General features: G+C 39.6%; 1 protein-coding gene across 1 annotated transcript in view; it reads left to right on the forward strand.

Annotated features, from left to right (window-relative positions):
* spon1a (spondin 1a) overlaps positions 1–20,919 on the forward strand; it is a 135,566-nt gene that overhangs the window by 31,024 nt on the left and 83,623 nt on the right. Inside the window, exon 3 of the mRNA XM_037749532.1 lies at positions 17,312–19,190. The gene's annotated coding sequence lies outside the window, so the exon portion shown is untranslated. The remainder of the gene's footprint in view (positions 1–17,311; positions 19,191–20,919) is intronic.

Consider the following 20,919-nt stretch of genomic DNA (forward strand, 5'->3'; position numbering starts at 1 on the left):
GACTTTTGTTCACATTAAATTTAGAACTATGGAGTGGGTATGCATGTAGTCTAAGAATAATTATCAAGTGTGTTTGTGTGTGCGCTTATATTTGTAACAAACACTCAGTGGGGGATTCTGTGAGAAAACTGGTGGCATAATTTTAATAGTGCCTTGTTGCGATGGCGAGCTCATTTGTTACATTTAGTCAGTAAGTTTTGGTCTCCTTGCTGGGTGGCCTTATTATGCTCACGAAGTTGTTTGCTGCAACACCATGTGATTGAATATACTGTGATGTCATATTTCGAAACTGAAAAAAAAGATTTGAAGCTAAGTTTTGAAGGCTTGCATAATGTGATATATCTCCATAGTCAATATCAACTCTCTTGGATACAAAATGACCTAAACTAACAAAAAACTTTCTTGCTTGTATGAACAAACCTAATGAAGCACCACAGAGACCCACCCATTTATCATGTATTTTGTTTACAATGCCATGATCAACTGTGTCATTGATATAAATGAATGAGGACTTTATTTGCATCAACAGTAATTCATTCAGTAAACATATCCGCTGGGACACCGACCCGAGTCCTTCACATTAAAAACAATCTACAGGCTGGTAGAGGAAACACAGAAAGTTGTGAAAGGTCTAATTTTTTTAGGTTAGGTTACAACCTGTTCACACATCGGCAATAAAATACGATTTATACGTTTAAAAAGTTACATACGGTCCCTTTTTAAAAAAATAAATAAATAAATCCTCTCCAGAAGTTTACCAAGTAAAGAAAGATTAGAGATGAGCCTGTAATTACCAAGGCCAACAATATCCAGGCTGGGCTTCATAAGGTTTTACCATAGCTGTTTTAAAAGCCGTAGGGAAAATATCTAATTGCAAGAGATGTTGACTATTCTTCTTGTTTCCTGGGAGAGGCACTCTTGTTGAAAGTGATGCATAATTACTTCATGACTACCTTTCCCCATTAGTTACCATCTTTGTATCCCCCCCATGTAAATTACACCACCATCCAACCCAACTGACAGCTAACTATTGAACTTTAATTGGGTGTGTAACGAGGCAAAGAGAGCAGAGTTCTCCAAAAAAGTATCATCATATGCAATACACATTTATATCCTATTCACGTCCACATGCCATGCTATTACTGTAGCTAAAACAACCCCAAAATATAACACAGCAGTAAGATATGTATTCACAGATAAGTTGCATATCTGTCTCTGTGCAATATTTTAAAGTAGGGATGCACCAATCCGACTTTTTCGTCCTGATACTGATAGTGATACCTGGGCTTCGGGTATCGGCCGACACCGAGTACTGATCCGATACCAGTGTTTAATTAATAAGCTCTATGCCTCACTGTGTGGAAGTGACTGGGATCATTATTTTATGTGTAAGTACAGTATATGTATGTACAGTGTGTACATGCATGCATACATACATACATACATACATACTGTATGTGTTGAATTGAATAGATCAGCCCCATTGTCACCAATACCCAATCCAGCTATTTGAGTCGGTATTGGTCCAATATGTGATCCAGTATTGGTGCATTCCTATTTTAAAGCAGACACATTGAAGCCTAATGGATTTGCTGTAGCAGAACAGCAAGCATGGCATTAGAGCTCTCCATCTCCTTTGGTTCACAGGATCAGCATAACACAAATGTTTATGAACACATAATTATTAGCACATATCCAGATAGAAAAGGGATAAAGGATGAATGCCACCCACAGGCTGAGCTTGTTCTCTACTGTTAAACCCAACAAAGCTTTGAAAAACAATCCCATTTTCTCCAACTTAGATCTCGCCTTAATGGCAAACGTCTGTGCTCTTTGAACACAGTGGTCTAATGGACTAAAAATCAATAGAAGTACTGTCCAATCTCAATAAATAGTGACTTCTATCACTGTGTTTTTGCTTTCTGCTCACAAAGTCTATTGTGAGACAATACTCTGTAACTTCTTACATTCATAACCCGCAATGGAACAAACAGGGGACCACTCATACAATATGTAATTTTATAGTTGCTGATAAGTATTGTAATTGTCTACTATTGCAGTTTGCTGCTGTGTTTTTGTAGCACTTATGGTTGCATTTTTGTATTGAACTGTGAGGAACAGTTGCCTGATGTTTTCCGAGACTCCCTGTAGTATTCCCATATCATAAGTAAGATCTTAAGAGCACAATGCAGTTATATGAGCCAAATATGCCAGCAATTAGGACCCCTTTGTGCATACAACTGTGATCTGAATAGTGAAGCCAGGATGATGATATTGAAATTGCCATCCTTTATAAAATGCAGTAAGTGCTGCCATCTTTACTGCCATAATTTAAGAGGTTTCTCCTCATCTTGTGGTTGCAGGAAATTAACTACTACTAATGTTATTGGAATTTAAAATGTATTTCCTTTTTGTTTGGCTTCATTTCAAATACAAAAGCATTAGTTGTTAAGTTGTGGACATTATGAAAGCAAAGGCACACTCTGCCTCGGTTCTATTGTTTATCCCTGTTGCCTTTTGTTTAAGCTGCAGAGTACCAGGACTAATCTTTAATGGAGATTTGATCTGCTCAATCATATGCTGAGTCTAAAGCATACTCTAGAGTGCAGTGAGAGTGAGTGGGAGTCAGTGTGGCCAACAATCGACATCCACGTCAAAAGACCATGCTAAAAGAGATGCTGGCATGTTTCTAAGCAACACACAAATGCACAAACACACACAGATCCTACCAGGAGTGGGAGATGTGTTTTCTCAAAGTGTACTGCAGCTTCCTCTGATCCCTGATAGTCCTCCTTTTTTCTGTTTCCAGCTACAAAACATCTCTAATGCTCCCCACAGAATCCTACGCCTCCAGTCTCAGAGGGATCAGTCAACCCTACACACTTTCACTTCAGCATCTAGCACTTTCCAAACTCCCCTCTCTCCCACTTACTTTTATTGCAATTGAAGTAGAAATGAAGTTTAATTAACATGAAGTTTAATCGCTATCGGAGTATATAGAGGCTAAAGTACTTGTTCACTGGAGTGCACATTGAAGTAAAGATATTGAAATGGAGCAGTAGAAAAAAAGGACAGATTCAGAATGATTGCCTGATAAGTAAACTGACCATATAACAGATTTAACACACAAGGTTGTATCACATGCTGACATTTTCCACTTGCTCGCATCACCTCACTCTGCCCTCCACTATTTCTCCTGTTGATCCTCCATAGCCCACTCAGACAGTCCTCTGCATGTCTCTATCTCAGACCAGCAGTCTGCTTGACATTGTCTCCTCCTTGCTGTCAGGTTAAGATCACAAGCTCTTCATTAGTATTCAGGTGTAGGAGAGCTCTGTGGAGCTGAGTGGGCTTCAACTCTTGGCCAAAGCCTGGCTCAAACAAAGAGCTATTGAGAACCGGGAGCAACAAGCATCACAATACATCATTCGCATCAGTGCCAGTCTGCAATATTTTTGAATTCTTGCAAGCCTTGTTAATCCTGTAGTATGCTACAGAGCCAGTGCACAGTTTGACAGGAACCACCATACTGTATGCAAAGTATGCATGTCACCATTTTGCTCTAATAGTCACGAGAGTTGCAGGAAATGTTACAACATATATTTTTCCCTACTCAGGTAAAGGAGCAAAGCATTATTTTGTTTTGTTCAAAGCATAACATATTTTTTTACCCAGTTTAAACCTGCAGTAGGCAGAATTGTTTTGGCATCATTGGGCAAATAATCCATAATAACCTTTCAACATATTGTAATTCAAGTGTTCCGAGAGAAACTAGACTTCTGCACCTCCTCATGGCTATGTTTTCAGGCTTTAAAAAATCCAGCCTGTGATGGGAGACTTTGGCCAATCACAGTTTATTTCAGAGATAGAGCGTTCCTATTGGCTGTGCTCTGGCTGGTGGGCGGTGCTTGGTATTTCCTCAACTGATCTCAACATGGCTGCCGGGTCACAAACTTTCTCATTTTACGGCTAAACAGTACACTACAAGATGTTTCTGAAAACATTTGAGGTGAGAAATAGGCATTACAGTAACAGAATATTGAATCATATTTGATCAGTGCTGCCTAGTTTGATTGGAGTTCACGAGTGATTGACAGCCGGCTCATAGATGGCAGCTGGACAGCAGGCTCCAGCTCGGCTGTGATTGGTTGTTTTCCTTCGATATGTGAAATCTTGCAGATGCCATTAGGAGCACCGGAGGACACAGAAGGACATGATTTTTTTTGGATTACCTGTCTCCTCATGCCCTACTGACAGGATGTAGTGACCGTTTTATAAAAATAACTTTTTTTAAACATATTTGCTCCATTTCTACCCACTGCAGCTTTCAAAGGCTTTTCCCACACTAAAAGCAGCATCAATTAAATTCCATTAACCCCTATTATAAGGTTTCTGCCACCCTTTTATCACACATGACCCATGGAAAAATATCTTATTGTAAATTGGGTGAACTGACCCTTTAAACAGTAGGGCATGAGTAGTTAGAATATAAACACAAATGTCCGCCTCTATGTAGACTTTTTTTCGTTTTGATAGAACCTTTTTGTCATGAGCAACGTGTGTGATGCAAAAAAATGGTGTGATTATAAATAAGAATGCACGTCATTTATTAAAGGTCTTTTCAAGTATATTGTAAAAAAGTTCAGCATGTAGCATTTCCTAGCACCCTCATCCAATCTTTTGTATTGCAGTTGAAATAGAAACCATTAAATGTCATTACTATTGGATTGTTTGTAAAAGCAGAACGAGGCAGAATATGTGCTGTTTGTACAGATGGATGGGCAAAAAATCACACACAAGGGAGCCACAAGTGGAGAAAATCTGCCTCTAATAGTAGTCACATTTCTTTTTCTCAAGGTTAAGAAAGAAAACAACAAACAGATTATTGTGGTAAAGTGGATATGAGGCCAAAATCAAAACTGGTTCAGGATGGTAGCTGTGAAGCACGAATCTCATTATATCAGGATCAGTTTATCTCTCTCCCGAACCTGACTATCTCATTGTTTCAGTGCCTTCCTTTCATCCTGATCTGGACCACATATTAGGTTTTCATTCTCTGCCGTATCGTCTGGTGTGGCAGTCAAAAGCTGAGAAAGCCAGTAGACCTGCACTGTATTAACACATAAATCTCTAGTGAAGCAGCTCTAACATCTGCTGCCATCTGAGTTTTTTTCGTAGCTATACTCTCCTTTTATTCCCCTCGTCCCACACACATTCTCTCTAGTCTGAACCACATCTGTACCCGGGCTAGTAGTTTCAAACTCATGATGCCTGGAATAGGAATTTAGTCCTATATCTGTTTGTTTTGTTTGTCCTTCCTACTTTCTTTATCTCTCTGAAATTACTACCATATCTATCTATATGACTTTAAAATGTCCTTCTGCCTCTCTGACTCTGACTGACCTCTGGGTGTGGAAGTAGTTGACATATAAATGAAGATTTGGACATTATTTTCCTGCTGCCAGACTTACAGTATCTTCATGCACGACAAACTGTGCATTTCCGCTCTGACAAATTGCAGGCACTGAGAGCTGTTAATGTGATGGGACTTAGAAGAGTCGGGTCTTTTAATGCCTCATATTAGGATGAATAAGTACAGGTAACGTGAAAAGCTATGAGCCAGAGAGCATCTACCCACTCTCTGACTGCAGTTCATCTTCAGACACACACACCATGTGCTTCTTTTGTCCACAGTCTATTGAAACACGCCTCCCAACATGCCGGGCAGAAATGAGTAATGCCTCGAGCAGAGATTATATCTGGTAAGAGGGGACGGGAAGAATGGTTTCATGTGAAGGTATGGGATTTGGGGGAGTGGATAGTGTGACGGAGAGACAGATGGAGATAACGGCACATTATTGTGATGATCTCTGAGACTAAAAGCTATCCCCAAGCATAATAGAAGTTACATGTTAGAGAGAAATACATCTGTGGATTGCCTGGAGGTTGGTGTGAAAGCCTGAGTCTGCTTGTATGTGTGTGGGTAAAGGTGGTGGATGGATGGTTGTATGCTCATCTCAGAACCGAAAGCACTTATAGCCCCATAGCTTTTATGTCTATGACGATGTAAATTGTAGGTTCTATGTGAAATGAAAACTGCTTTCTTTTGAGATGGCGTTCATGTCACGATATAGGGATAGAAGGAAGGAAGGTAGAACACAGAGAATACATCTGATTGCTACTATACAAGGATTTCATTTTCATTGTCTGGCCAGCAATAAAAAGGGGGGAAAAAAACACATCCTATGTGGATATACCTCATTTTATTTAATTTCTTAAAGGATACACTGGCATTTTTCAGTCCATTATGTGCAAATTGTATATATGTTTATTGCTGCTAACATTTTTCAGAAGCATACCATATGTTTTTAGTTTGATTTTCTTCCTTTAAAAACGTTGGTTTCAGAAGCCACAGACTAGTTTCAGGACAGACTAGTTTGCAGATGGAAGCAATAAAAAGAAATTAGAGTATGAAGTAGATTCCTTCAGTGGTTAATGCTGGCAACACAACCCCCCAGCTTGTGTGTCTTAACTATTAATCTGGACGGAGTCAAGATGGTGGTGCGGGGAAGGTGGTAGTTAGACGTTGACATCAGCAACAGAAGCAGCAGGCAACAGCTCATTAGGTTTACATCAGACATGCTGATTAGGGATTGGCTCCCGAGTGAGAAAGAGGTATTTATGGTAGTTTTAGGCGTATTGATTAGATGGAGTGAACCAGGAGGTTGCCTTTCAAATTTTAAATGCAGGAAAATATATGAAAGGGTAGGAGCCAAGAGGTGTGGTGAAGAAATGAAATTAAGGAGAAGAAGCGAGGGAATGAAGTAGTCTTCTTGATTGAAGTTTTATTGAATTCCATTTTCATCAGATTGATGAGGTGCAGCACTCGCCGTAAATCTTTGTGTCTTTTTGTGCTTGGTTAAAACCTTTTAAAACAAGACAATAAATAAATGAACACAGTGTACACAGAATACAGCTGGCCTCTTTCTTTTGTCCTAGAGGACTGTGGTTAAGATGCACATTGGTAGGAGGGATGGGTATGCTGTAGATGGGTGTTTAAACAAACACCCTGGCTGACAAGTTAACATGCCATGACCCTTTTTAAGGCTTTTTGGTTAAAAAAAACCCAAAACTAAACACCTGTGTGATACAAATAGCGAATGGTTGTAGTCTGAGCAGGATGGTATGGTACTTGCCTTTGTTACCTCCAATGCACAATTGTGAGGCACCTCAGAGTGTCATGGTCTGTGAATTAAAATGCACATGTTCACCATCATTTGGAGAATTGTGTTCAGAAATATTTAGCAATTTATAACGGAGTTGAAGTTATTTCAAATACAGTGGAAACCGCTTATAGTGATCATGGTTACAGTAATCAACCGCTTATATGGATCAAAAAGCTTGGGACAGAATCATTCCAACACAAATACTGTTTAAATAATTTGCTTATGGTCATCAAGTAGTCTACTTACTGTTAATTTTTCCTTGCGTCTGCTTACCAGCTGAATACCTGAGGCTGATCCTGTGTGCACATTGATATCGTGACGGGAAAAGGAAAGTCATCTCTGAATGAAAAACTAATGCGCTCGGGGGGGAAAGCACTCACAGCCGGCCAAAAACGGTAATGCCTCACCCTTGGTGAGGGAAAAAGCAGAATAATTAGCAGCGAGCGAGTAAAAAGCGAAGCGACCCGTTTCGTTACTTAATATTCATGTAATAAATATACAAATGTCAATTTTAAAACTTCTAAATTGACTGATATTTATCAAAATCTGCCCACTAGAAGTTGAAATATGGCCACTTTTGGTTTACGGCCATTTTGAAAATGTCAGAAATGGATTCAGTATCCTCAATAACCCACAAGACCATTCCATTATTGGCTAATTAATGCTAATTATGCAAATTGCCTGACATATGCAAGTTAGCATCCGGCAGTTTCTAAATGCTGGGGACCCGAATTTAGGGGTATTCAACATTTCACAGACTAATGTGGATTATTATTATTATTATTATTATCTCAACAAGAGCTGCCCAAGATGAGCTTCTGCTGATTCCTTTGCCGTAAATTGAAAGCAGTAAGCAACTGTTAGGCTGAGCCTGGCATTTTTTAAATTGTATTTATTATTATTATCCATCAATTTGATCCCGACTGAAATATCTCAACAACTACTAGATGGAATAAAATGAAATTTTGGACAGACATTCATGGTCTATAGAGAATGAAGCCTACAGACGTTGGTGACCTCCTGACCTCTAGCATTACCAGCAGGTTTACACTTTTGGCTTTTACTGAACTATCATTGTCACTGTCATTCTTTCTTATGCAATTCAATATATGAATATGTCTTGACATTCACACGTTATAGTCTTTTTAAAAGTGAAGAAATTATATGTCAAAGCTGTCTTTTAGGGCAGTATTGGAGGGATGGCATTTATGAACTGAACCCTGCCTTCTCGAAACATTAAGGAGTTAAATCTTACCTGACATGGCTCCAGATCATCTAGTTTTTTAAAAAGGAGTATAAATCCATCCCTTCAAACTTCATCAGCTGATACAGACTTGAAGTAGAAATACAGTGTGGCTGGTGCGCAGGGTAACCAGGTGATATAAAGAATGTGTTTAGAGGAAATCATCATGTTTTCCAAGTTTCAAGTTCTTAATTTGTTCATTAAGAAAATTGGGAAGATGAATATTCTTTCTCTGTGCACATTAAGAATGAAGATATTGTTTTCATATAGCTTTCTATGCAGCCCAATTACTGTCTGCTGTCATACAGTAATCAGAAATATACTGTACAGGAGTCGGACTCATACTATGTCTGGTTATTGTATACGAAGACAGTCACACCATTCAAAGATAATTTGCTTGATTGGTGTGGTAGGAGCATGAAAAAATATTGGAAATCATAATGTGGCAAACTCGACAGGTAACAACAGTTGTCAGTCGGCTGACTTGACTATGACTTGCCCAAAACTGCATGTGATTATCATAAAGTGAGCATGTCTGTACAGGAGAGAATCGAAAGGTACCTGGAATAACCCATTTTCATTCACACGTCTTGAGGTCAGAGGTCAAGGGACTTTAACCTTGCCCAAATTTAGCACAAGTTTGGAGTGTTATTCAACCTCTTTCGCAACAAGCTAGTATGACATGGTTTGTAGCAATGGATCCCTTAGTTTTTCTAGTGTCATATGATACCAGTATATTCACTCTAGCTTTAAAACTGAGCGTGCTACTCAAAAGATTGATTGTGTTAAAGCATTAAAGAAATTAGTGGCGTTAAAACGAATTTGCGTTATCGTGTTGACTTTGACAGCCCTAGTTTAAATGCATATTTTGTATTGACAGTGAACACTGTATACTATATGGCAACCATGAATGAAGTTATAAATAGTTTTCTGCACTGATGGTTCTAAATGACTGGCCAATGACTACAACCCCACTCTCATCCATGCTGTAACCAAGCAGACAAAGGGGACCAACCACTCTTACTTCACAAGGGAACCCAGCTGTTATAGAAGTGCTAGTACATCGCTTCACTTTGGGCCAGTGAACAAAACCTTCAGGGCCCATTAAATCACATTCAGTTGTTCGTTTGTGAGGCTCACAAATTAAGAAAGATGGGCTTATACTGGGCTAGACAGGAAATGGCCACATACTTTATTTTATGCAAACCGGTGTGCATCTTTGTTCCTATTGCAACTTTGGCAGTATCGTTATCACTCAAGTACATTCTTCTAAAAAAACAACAAAAAAAGCTCTGTATATGATTGACTACTTGGAATAATGGTTGTAAGGAGCACATCTTGAACATGTTTGTATGCTTTGGCTTGCTACATTATCAGAATACAATGTAAACAGATGTCAGCCTTCACAAATGGAGAGGCGGGAGGCGAAAAAGAAAGGGGATCATCAGAGATTTGTGGATCTATCCATAGGGAGATACTGAGAGAAAAGAGGCAAAATGCAAAATATATTAAGGGTTGATTTATTTTCTAACGGAACTAGTTTGTACAACGTGTTGTCTAGTTGTATTAAGAATGAAAAAAGAGAGTTACAGAGAGAAATGTATGATGTGGGTGTGACACAATTAAACTATCTAACAAGCACTTCTGAAAAACCATACTGACAACTATGGGTACTATTGGGAAAAAAAGTATAGATGTATTTCCATATTTTAACAAATTTCCGGTGACTTTCTCAATCTCACTTGTGAGTTTGCTGTGTTTTGATTTATCAGTTTTTAATTAGAAGAAATCACCATCCCCAAATGGAGTTGAATAATACAAAGATAAGATGCACGTTTCCCAAGCAATAAAGCTTAAACTTGAGAGGGCAGTGGAGCTTGTAGGTGCTGGGCTCCAACTCTGTGGGTAGCCAGTAGTTCATTTAGAGTTTGACACTTGTACCCAATCTGGAGGCGGTTCATCTGTAATTACAAGCTAGTTATTTGGTGTCATTCTGCTGATCCTCTCAAACTTGAATAATTTCTTTTCCCCTCCTCTTTCTTGTTCCTCTCACACCTTTTTTCTCGACACTCTGTGCGCAGAATTTAATGGGATGAGCATGGGCTGGATATATATGTGATTAATGGAAATTTTCTCGCCCAAGAGGAAAATGTCTTGTCAGAGGCAGGCCCATTTCAAAGACACTTCACTTAGATACATGCAATTATTTGGCTTTTACCCTTCTTTCTTGCACTCCGTCCTCTGCAAAATGATTCGCTTCTAACCTGCTTCTCTTTGCCACAGTATCTCTGCCTGCCTGCTTGTTTGTCTGCTGCTTCGCCACGCTCTTATCTTGCCATCTCCTTATAAAACAGTGCGTAGGATCCACACTAAATGTTTGCATATGTACAATGATGAAATGTACTTATGCCAAAAAAATATTCTGATTTATAAAAACGTGCATATGCCTGCCAGTGCGCAATTTCCTTTTATAAATCAAAAATCAACTTGGAAATGTGCGCACGTGATTCAGCCTCATATCTCACCCTCTACACACCCATATTCAACCATAAATGGTCAACGCAAAGGTCAAGTGTTTGTGAGGTTGCGGGGATGCATGTCCGTATGTGATCACAGCTATTGTGAATTCACACTTGTTTATATTATAAAATTAGTAAATTGCATCATATTTTTTAGAAGAACTGCTGCACATTCAGTCATTTTGACTGGCAATAATCTCAACAAAAATCATGACATCCTGGTGAGACTGTAGAATGAACATTGATGTTGTAAACATGTGTATTTCCAACATGCTTACTGACATCAACATATCCTTTGTGTGCATTTTACTTCGATTGAGCTTGAGCTGTGAATTTTCCACAAGGTGTGCTACATTGTCAGCTGAAGCCACTCTACCAGTTTCTCAACAGTATTTTACAAGGCCATATAAAGAACACCTGGACAAGATAATGCAATCCAATCCAATAGCCCTGTAATAAATGTTGTTTTATTATAGCTAATAAATGTCTGACATGATTCAATTCAAGAGTAATTTTTGAGTCCAGTCCATTTGAGTTGTTGCATTGGATTACATTATATTGTAAGATGTTACTATTATTTTATCTATCCTGTCACCACCAATAAATATGGCATCAAAAAGTTGAATCACCTGTCTGACACAATGCATTAAGCACGTTTGAGATGAACTGCGCCTCGCCTGGACAGTAGACAAGATCAGGCAGGGGGCGGTGACAAAAAGCTGCGGTCAAGTCGGACAGTTTCCAGCAACCAGAATTTACAGGAAGTCACAGGAAAAGTTACATCCTGTTAGATCCGATCTGTAGGCTACTTGTAGTTTGCACACCACGTTCTATTTATATTTGTATGTAAATATATGTGGAAATGTGCGTGTAGCTGGCATTGGATTCTTTCCTTTATTATTTTGATGTCTGCCTTGTAAAGCACTTTGTAATGAGCACTCGTTTTGATAAGTGCTATATAAATAACCTTCATTATTATTATTATCAACTACCCAATATATGTTTAACAGGTGAAACCTTCATTGACAACATGAACATGAACTAGATTGTAGGCTATTAGTCAATAGCCTACAATCTAGTTTAAGATATTACAATTACACAGAGAGTTGGGATTTTCTACAACATGTCGTATTTGTTGTCAAAACTAAGATCCAATCAGCTCTTTGATCAGGTGTTTCCCATCATGCCTTGGGTCTTGCAGTCAGTGGAGAGCAACTGCAGCACCTGGCTCTTAAAACTGCGGCCGCCTCGATCTCGTGAGGTTGTCGTTGCTCACGTGTGCATGACGTCAGAGCAAGTCGGGATCAAGTCAAATGCAAATCTAACCGGCATGCATTGTGCGCCGATCGCCAGTGATCGATTCAGCGCAGGCCTGGCTCATCTCAAACGAGCCTATTATAAGCTTCACATATGTAATATGTTTGCAGAGTTATCATGTTGGATTGTACAATATGTACATTTTATTGTGCCCACCCCTACCATGTGCTGTTATTTATTGCACTGCCTTGTGATGCCTCACAGTGACCTGTGCTGTCAAACTCGACATTAGTTTGAAAAAAAGTACACACCTTACCAAGTAGTATGTGTTTTTTCTATTTTAAGTTCATCCTCATTATAAGGTGTTATATGGTTCTGAGTGGTAACCGAGTGGGATGTGTTGAGATGAGAGATACACGACCTGAAGTGTTTCCGAGCATGACATTCGAGAGGAGAGAACACAGGAGCGTCTTCAGCATAACGCGTGCGGTTTCCCTAGCTAAAGGTCATCAGCAAGTGGGGGCTGAGATACAGAAAAGGTCAAAGCCACTTTGAAAATGCTACTAACAAAATGTATCATAAACAAGTGTAACATACAGTATCAGGTTCTTGAACTCATGATGGTACAAATAGTACCATTAGTTTTATAAAAAAAACATTATGGATTGTGAATTAATGTGATCTATTGACGGACCTATTGTACAATAGGATCGCGATTTTGAATGATGGTGAGAGTCTGTTGGCCGGACCCGTGTTGGAGAATGTCACAACACTTATGGCACAAACAGCATGGATGTTAATGTGACATTTAAACCAGACCTCACACAGTTGGATATCTTGGCCTTCAACTTTATAAGGACGTTGTGTGCCACAGTCCTCTAGGAGATATAAACTAAATGTCTGCTGTCACAAGCATGAACTCACATGGTCAGTATTTGCATGTCATCAAAGATTTGTATTCAGTTTTACATCAAGTATTAGCATTTCAATGTTCAGAGTCAGATGTAGAGGCAATAACTGAATATATATATAAACTGGGAAGGTTTTGCAATATACTTTTGCCGGTTCCAAGGTTATTCAAAGTACTAAATCTACAATAAACAATTCTACTTTTAGGTTCAATTGCTGGCAAATTGATATAATGAAGCTATTAAAACACACATCATCCTGATTCTCTGTGTATGGTTTTCAGTCTGTGTATGGACTCCTTCTCATTTTGCTTTATTCTATCTGGTGAAGTGCAGTGAGATGGCTTATAATAGTGTCTAATATCAGGTCTGAGGACACCTGAGTGCCATATCTGGTTTCTCTAATGTGCCTCTGTTGTTGTGAGAGTATTCCTTTGCTTGCCATTGTGAAGAGAGGTATAGTCTAAGGACCTGACACAGAACTTATTGATACGTGTCATTAGGGCTGCACAATTAATCAAATATTAATCACTATCACAATTTTGGCTTCCTACAATTAAATGAACATGATCGACGTTGATATTGACATTTAAAATGCATGCTCTGCTCATAGAAAACTCTGCTGCTTAAATCAAGCAGCCGGCTTTCAGCAGTCTCATATATCCAAGTTTTTGCCGGTCACACACACATGTGCAGCAGCCACATGAAGGTTTTACGGCGGCACACAGCAGCACAGTAACGTGTCTCTCTCACACACACACACACACATGTCGTTGATGTGGAAGTTCTTCAGTGTGAGTGAAGAAGACATAAAGCTGCAATTTGTCACAACTGCAAGTCCAAAATATGCCATGAAGGAACAACCTTAAAAACATTTGGAACAACTAACTTAATCACTTATATTGTAATTCATTCTCATGATGCTGCTCAGAGTAATCACAGTGACCGGCTCGTCTGCCAACAGCACGGAGTTACTCGGCTCCATTAACTGAGGTTCCATTGAGTTACATTATGGTGCGTTCAAAAGTAAAAATGTGTATCGAGCGATGGTAAATTCTAACGCTATCATGATGCGTTCAAATGTAATCTTGTAAAATGTATTTTTTTTGCGAGAAACTTGAATAAATCCAGCTGTTTGAAGATGTTTTCACAACAATATAAAATAGATATTAGAGAGAAATATGACCTTTTTAACTTCCCAACACTAGCTCTAAGCAGCAAATATTTAAATAAAAATACAATCATTTATTTTTTAATCATTTGAAATGTGTGTTTTTATGCAAATAACCACTAAAGATGACAATAACAAAGTAAAAGGATCACATTTATAGTTTTTGAGAGTTGGAATGTAGCACAACATGGAAGTGAAAGCAGCGCTTTGTTTATTTAAATTCGGAAATTGCAATAAAAATATTTTGTCCCTAAAATCTATGAATAATTGTGATAAGAATCGTGATTTCAATATTGATCAAAATAATCATGATTATCATTTTGGCCGTAATCGTGCAGACCTACCTGTCATAACGGTTTAGTGGAATTAGAGTACTGTCTTAACTGACTGTTTTTGTTGTAATGTCCCGATTTTACATATCATTGTCCAAACACATTCAGAGTTCTCACTGAGCCAGTCTTCAGCAGCTAAACTCTGTTTGTTGCCTACCAAAGACTAGTGGCAGACTTTGGCTGAGACAGTCGCTTTCTGAGACAGAAACATAATAGTTCCTGACAGGGTGTGTGATTTCCTCAAAGCCATTTAGATATGGCTCGGGACTCCTAAGAGCTAAAGACAGGATTCAATAAGTAATGCCTCAGCAGGCTCCAGCACCTGGTGATCCCCGTCACCCTCTGGCTGACTGTAATCATTTGTGATAGCCCCCGTACGCTTGCTGGCCTCCCAACAGCACATGTTTCACTCAGGCTTTTAGATGGGCATCAAAATGCATTACCTCCAAAGCAGTAGATGGGGAGCCTATATGCGTGAAGGCAGGGTGGAAATAAAGACATTAACTCTGTCTGCAGACCAAAATTGCTGAACTTTGCTGAGTGACATCATGTCCTTTAATACATATACATCAACACCATTAATGCACTTAAGTTCAGGATATGTCAGTTGTCTTCATACATTTCAGCTTGTAAATGTAAAATATATTTCTGAAACATTATTGCAATTAACGCTCAAGGACTACAACTTTGTGACAGGAGAAGTTTTCTTCCTTCTTTCCTGTCTGTATCCTCTAACTGCTTCTCTTTCTCCTTCAAATTAAGTGGAAACAACACGGCGGATCTTCTCAGGTTCTCTGCATATAGTGCTATTGTGTGGTAAATATGGCCTTAATGACTCGGCAGCGGGGGGCTCGGCTGTTTAATGAGCAGGCTCTCCTTCTCCACCACGATCAAATGAGAGCCTAATTTGATTTTCCCTCTTGACCTCTATTTCTCACAGAAAACAACAAAGCACAAGGGTTTTTTTTATTTTTTCAAAGGCTTGTGCAGGCGTAGATAAATTGAGAGGCGTGTGGAGAAAGAGTGGATAATGATGAGATTTTCCTCATGAAGATATAAAAAGTATATTATACCCTTGTTAACACACATACAGCATATAATGCATACCTATTGTATGCATTGACACATGCACACAGAAACAAAGGGACAAATTAACATTAAAAATGCTCATTATGAAATTCAGAGCATAGTTATTTGCCTCAACACGGCTCCCAACATGGCGGCTCGCAGCTGGTGCAAGCCCCCAGGAAGAGCGCCGGGCTTTGAAGCAAATTTTTGTAGTGGCCAAACAACTTCCATGTCCGTCACAGGATGCCATTGGGCCCAAAAATACTTTTTTCCCATAGACTGACCTGGGAAAGAGACGTTTTTTTTTAAGGAAAATCCACTCACCAGTACAAACACTTGAATATCCCTAATTTATATCATAAGTCCTAAAAGTTGTAAAATGCACTGATGGACAAATCCAGAGTTATTTCCCTTCCTCTGTTCCTGTGAATGAGCCCCAGACCGAGGGCTGGGAGGTGGAGTTAAGGGAAAGGCTACTGCGCCTGCTCTATGGGCCATATGGAGCGGAAGATCCGGGTACTTTATCACTCGGCAGTCGAGCCATTTTGGCTTCATGCGCGCCTGAGCAACTCTCATAGGAATGAACTGGGGCCTGCCCCCAATGCTGTATCCACTTCTCTTTATACATCCATGAGCTAGCGGTGCTAACAGCGTAGTGTAAACAACGGCAACAGTGCTGAGCAAGCTAACAGTGTTAACCTGAGGGGGAACCGGAGGGTGGGTGCCACGCTTCTGCGATGACGCTGTCGGTTGGGACGGTGTTATCAGCTGTAACTGCCGTATGAACGCAGTGCAGAGCAGCGGCCATGAGCTAGCCTGTGGGGCACGCTCACATGTACTAATATGCACTAAAAGGCAAACGCAGAGAAGCTCGGATTAAAAACATTTATACTGCATTCTAAAACTGCATGGTTTTTGCCCAATTTGCATGTGATTATCATAAAGTGGGCATGTCTGTAAAGGGGAGACTCGTGGGTACCCATAGAACCCATTTTCATTCACATATCTTGAGGTCAGAGGTCAAGGGACCCCTTTTAAAATGGCCATGCCAGTTTTTCCTTGCCAAAATGTATCCTAATTTTTTAGCGCTATTTAGCCTTCCTAAAACTGAACCTGCTACAGTCTCTGCAGCCAGTTAGCTTAGCTTAGCACAGAGACTGGAAACATTAGTCTTAACAAAAATGACAGTTTGCCGTTTTAAGTGGGGTTATGTGCGGGACTATTTGTTGGCCAGGCACATTAAGGTTTTTGTATGGATTAAATAAATGAGATATATTGAGTTGATTCGTGAGTTTTAGAGGTGCTGGTAGGTAGATTTTCCCCATTTCAGCCTGCTCGCTTTTACGGACAGACATCAGAGTTGCATCAATCTTATTGCCTGTCTCTCTGCAAGAAAGTGAATAAGCATATTTTCCAAAATGTTGAAATGTAGCTTGAAGCATAACCTGTGTTTTATGTCATGCTCTGTAATAAAAGTAAATTAGATAAGCTAAAATTCTTATTTTAAATGACAGCTGAAAGAAAAGCATGTTTTTTAAAGAGGTTGTGGGCAGGGATTAAAATCAGTATTTGTGTCTGTTTTTGCAGAACTGCTGTTGGAAACCCGTCCTATGATTTGATCCCTTAGATGTGGCAGTAGAAGAGACCACTTCAGAAGGAACCAGCAGACCGTGGCATCACTACAGAGGAAAACACACAGTGGGTGTCTAGACCAACAGTAACAACCTCATGTGCTGATACTTCCACATCCACAGACCACATGTGTTCTGTCAAACTGATGTCAGAGGCGAGAAAGACTTCACTTTTACAACACCAGACATGAATCCTTAAACTTGCTCCCCAGTGCTGCATTACCATCTTTTCACCAACATTTCAACTGCATTGGGGTGTGCGTCTATATTGCCTCTGCTGTTGCCCATTATTTCCTCTCTACATGATTTTATTAATAAACAGGAACTGTCACTCTTTGTTCATGTTACCCCTTGCCAAACTATCATACTGTATGTTTTTAAGCTATTATGTTGTTAGTTTTTCTGTCACTGTATAAATGCTGCAGTTTTCTTTTCTTTTGAGTGAGTTAATGAAATGCGTTCTAGTGAGTGAGGTCAAGGTTTTTATTCCTCTTTAAAGAATCCTCTCTTATTAACAACTAGCCCCAAACTTTTTACATATTGTAGTTACATTTGTGTCACCCATTGGAATGAAAATCAGTTTTAATATAATAACAAAGTTGAAGTAACTTTTGTCCAGAAAAGGTCAACCAAAAGTCAAGGCTATTTTCAGCATTGCTGTTTTCCACATCCCTGGTTGCACACACCGGTGCCTGGTAGTGACGCAGTACATTCACAGTCTCCTACTGTTGCCTCTGAGTAGCTCCCCTGGAGCTGTTGGAAGCTAAGTGCCCCACTCAAGGGCAACTCAAGAATAGTTGTTGAGGGACTGACAGCTCATAACTCATTCAACTTCACCACTCAGATTGTATTGACCGGTTTGGGAATTCAAAGCAGATTCCCCTGGTCACAAACTACTTCTCTAACATGATGAAGCAATACAACATTGAGACATTGTCATCTCTGCAGAGGGTATGGGAAAAAAGCTGTGCTGTAACATAGAGAAGTCAGTAACTGCAGACTCTGGTTTATTGGCTCACAATTGTTTATTCTTATACAGAATTTGTCAGAGGAATGCAACAACCATCAAACTGCAAAAGGTTTCCAAATGTAGAGACAGCACATATGAACATGTGTTGTATAAAGCTGTACTGTGGTAAAAGCAATCTAGAGCTTTAAATCTATTTTTTTTTTTCAGAAAGTGGAGGCTGACCATGAAGCCCTTATATAATGAGGTAAATATCTTTGAAATTTCTGCTATGCTGTGTTGTTTCCTCAGCTATTTTCCTTCCACTGGTAAAAGGGGATGTGAGGATCTTGCAGACATTGTTTTGGTGTGCAGTATAATTTGTGAAGAGGCAGGGAGTAACCTGAGGACTGAAGGTGGTGAAGAGATTCAGCTCAGCAGGGCTGTGAGACAAAACGCTTTCATGACACCTGCTGGTGTAGCGTTCTGCTATCCGGACTCTGCTCCTTTCCTCCCCCATCATCCATCCATCAACCCAGCGGTAGATGCACAGAGCTCGCCACTCTCCATTTGTCACTGCCCATCAGATGTGGTTACATTCTCATTACATGCCTGCTGACCCTTTTGAAGACTGAAATAAACTCTGGGGGTGTTGCAAGAACATGTCACGAAGGATAAAATGTAGCGTTCCTCCTGTGCAAGATTAACAGGCAAAGAAAGGAGGGATTACAACAAAATTTTTTTTGGTTTATCACTTCACACCCAGTGTTGTGTAACATGTCATGTTTTTATTTCAGTGACTGGAGAACTGTGTTGAACAGACAGCTGTCAAAACCAAGTACGCTTTGGAAGACAAAAAGAAAATGAGAGAGCAAAAGCAGAAAAGAAGGTGAGGAAGACCCACTATGTTTTTCAGACATTAAGGCTTTAAATGGGTAGCAAGTGGTAGAGGTTGGGTGAAGTCCAGCTTTTGAAATCACCATGCTTCTGTTACTGAGCAAAACAACACACGGTTGATTTTAGGAGCTTTTAGTTAAATCAAGCAATCAATAATCATTGTAGGATAATAAGTAATATAAAAGAATGATCCAAATGTGCATGGATGTCTTTGTTAAATGTCCCTCCAAACACTTGTGTATTCTTCATCATTAATTAAATTACACGGTACCTGGACACAAAGGACACTTTCCCTAATGGAGAGCACTTTGTCATGATCATGAGTGGTACCTGAACTCTGTTGACATTCTGATTACCAATTCTGATTCAAAAAGTCTAACGGTGAGAAGAAAAACGTGTGTGCACATACAGTCTGTTCCTATGAAAGAGACAAAGCAGAGACAGATAGAGATTTCATTTCATCCAAGAATCATGTGAAACTAATTCTAACAGGCATGCTTGCAGCAGGTGTCTCTTCCAGGGGCTTTGAGAATAACAATAATTCAAATTCATCTGAAACTTGTTTGAACATGTATGAGTTTTTATTATGCCGCCGCGCTGGCGATAGCCGTGGCTGGAAGCATTATTCTTTCGGGTTGCCTGTTTGTTTGTCCGCCCGTAAGTCTGTACATCCGTCCGTCCGGTCCATTCTCGTGAATGCAATATCTCAGCAACGCCTGAAGGGAAAGTCTTCAAATTTGGCACAAACGTCCACTTGGACTCAAGCATGAGCTGATTAGATTCTGGTGGTCAAAGGTCACTGTGACCTCACAAAACACGTTTTTTGACCCAAACTCAAGAATTCATATGCTAATTATGGCAATTTCACACAAATGTCTAATTGGATAGCATGATGATGTGATGAAATTTTGGACAGACATGGATGTAAACTTCAACTTGACTGGTTGGCGGAGGCACACAACCACAAGGTGGTACTTCTAGTTGATTTTACAAACAGTGAACACTCAAAATCCTTGCTCCCTACCAAAAATCTCAAACTTGATATCCTTTGATTCAGAACGATGCCATCATCACAACTGAGGGATCGTTAAAGGCTATGAGTTTGGAGGAAATCGTAATGTATTTGCTCAAAACCCAAAATACAGCTGAGGTTGATGGGAATGTCAAAGATTTTTTGCAGGTATTTTGCCCTAAGACAAATTATTGGATACATTTTGACGTGATGGTGGCGCTAGAGGAAAGGTCAGGGGATCACCACAGTAGGTAGGCTTCATCCTCTGGGGACCATGAAAGTCTGTACAAAATGTCAATGAGATATTTCATTTTGGATCAAAGTGTTGCTGAACGACAGACCGACATAGGCCTCTCAAGAGACATGCAGCTAGTATGGATAAAATGTTATTGTACATACATACACAATGCTATAATCTACATAACTATAAGTGTGTACAGTGACTCTGCAAGGCCACACCGCTTGTATGACAACATCTGTTTTTCCAGGTTTGAGATGGATCAATATTCATTATTCTCTGAGAAGTCCCTAGTGTAAACTACTGAACAATCTGTGAAATCTGATTCCTCGTGTTGATCATGATGACAGTACAGCAGTTCATTTTAGTCCCAAACTATAGAAACCCCTCTTTACTGGAATGCTCACAGTGACCCTGATGAAAACCTATGTTGGTCCTAACATGGTGGTCATTTTAAACAATTATTGCCAT

The sequence above is a fragment of the Sebastes umbrosus genome, chromosome 2 (genome assembly GCF_015220745.1).
Source record: "Sebastes umbrosus isolate fSebUmb1 chromosome 2, fSebUmb1.pri, whole genome shotgun sequence".
NCBI lineage: Eukaryota > Metazoa > Chordata > Actinopteri > Perciformes > Sebastidae > Sebastes > Sebastes umbrosus.